General features: G+C 37.9%; 1 non-coding gene across 1 annotated transcript; it reads left to right on the plus strand.

The window, feature by feature from the left end:
* The first annotated feature begins 506 nt into the window (after positions 1 to 506).
* Positions 507 to 614, plus strand: LOC122308615. Its single transcript, XR_006242134.1, has one exon. It is a non-coding gene; the product is annotated as a small nucleolar RNA R71 (small nucleolar RNA).
* Positions 615 to 1,583: the final 969 nt, after the last annotated feature.

A 1,583-nucleotide genomic window follows, 5' to 3' on the forward strand; every position in this document is an offset into this window, starting at 1 on the left:
GGGTGATTACGCCACCCAGGATTTTAGGTATCAGAGAAAGGTACAACAGGCTTCATGTACATACCTAAGGTATTACATTGTTCCTCATACATCCCTCTCATCTTAGCAAATGTGGGACACTCTTGGGCAAGGTGATCTACCCCACCACACACAAAACATCGTCCAAAAGACTCTGCATGATTAGCCATGTGTGTTGGCTTTAAGTCTTTATTCTTCAACACCTCTAGCTCCCTAGTGAGCATCTCAAGCTTAGCCTTTGGTTATCTTCTTCCCTGAGATGGTAAATTCCACCACCATTTAGGTTTCCTGCAGGTCGTGACCTATTTGTGCTCTCAGTAGCACTAGGTCCAGTCCAAGTGTGAGCTTTTTTAGCAAGCTCATTGAGGTATTCTAGGGCCTCATCAGGATCTTTCTGTAAGAACTCACCATTACACATCATCTCTACAAATTGACGCTCTCTAGGTGTAAGTCCCTTATAAAAATAGCTCACTAAGCGCCAATTCTCATATCCATGGTGATGACACATACTTAATAGCTCCTTAAATCTCTCCCAAGACTGATACAAAGTCTCACTATCCTTTTGTACAAAGGTAGAGATTTACCTTTTTAAAGCATTGGTCTTATGTTGGGGAAAGTATTTATTAAAGAAGACCTGAGTCATCTCATTCCATGACCCAATAGATCGTTGTCTCAATAAGTATAGCCAACTTTTAGCTCTATCTTTCAAAGAGAAAGGAAAGAACTTAAGTCTCACAATGTCATCAATTGCATTTTGACTATGAAAAGTCGCAACTACTTCCTCAAACTCCCTAATGTGCACATATGGATTTTTATTTTCCAAGTCATGAAAAGTAGGGAGTAACTGTATCATCCATGTTTTAAAATCCAATTGGGGAATATTAGCTGGAAACATGATGCATGATGGTGTGGCTGTGCGTGTAGGGTGGAGGTAATCCTAAAGGGTCCTAGTGGGTTGATCTTCGTGTTCACTCATTTTCTCAGAATTAGAAGAATTATCAAACAAATGATCAGAAAAATTAAACTCTGACTCTAACACAGATCTACAAGCAAACCGACCCAAGGCATCTCTATACCTGTGCATGCAAGGTAGAGAAAAACGCAACACTAAAAAAAAAATTCAGCAAGCTAAAAGAGGGAACGAAATTACCGCCTTTACAAACTGTTGAAAAGAAAAACTAATTTACAATTCTTCTATCGTCTCCCCGACAACGGTGCCAAAATTTGATTACGTCCAAAGAATAACGCGGTAGTTGTAGCACAGCTTTGGAGTGTCGATTCCACAGGGAGACAAATTAAAAGAATAGCAAGAGGAACAAAAAAATTAAAGAAAAAATATTAAATAAGTAATAGAGAACAAAGATTAATTTTAAATGTAAATTCAAGTGAAGCAAAGTGATTAACAGAAAAAGTACTCAAATTTGACAAACAGTAGAGCGTCGGGAATCCCTTGCACAAATCTGGTATTTTAATTATTCTTAATTCATTGGATAACTCAATTAGGAACTCAATTCCCGCAATTCCCAATCGGAAGGTATAGATTTATAAACCAAACTTAAATCAAA

The sequence above is a fragment of the Carya illinoinensis genome, chromosome 4, assembly GCF_018687715.1.
Source record: "Carya illinoinensis cultivar Pawnee chromosome 4, C.illinoinensisPawnee_v1, whole genome shotgun sequence".
In the NCBI taxonomy this organism is placed as follows: Eukaryota; Viridiplantae; Streptophyta; class Magnoliopsida; order Fagales; family Juglandaceae; genus Carya; species Carya illinoinensis.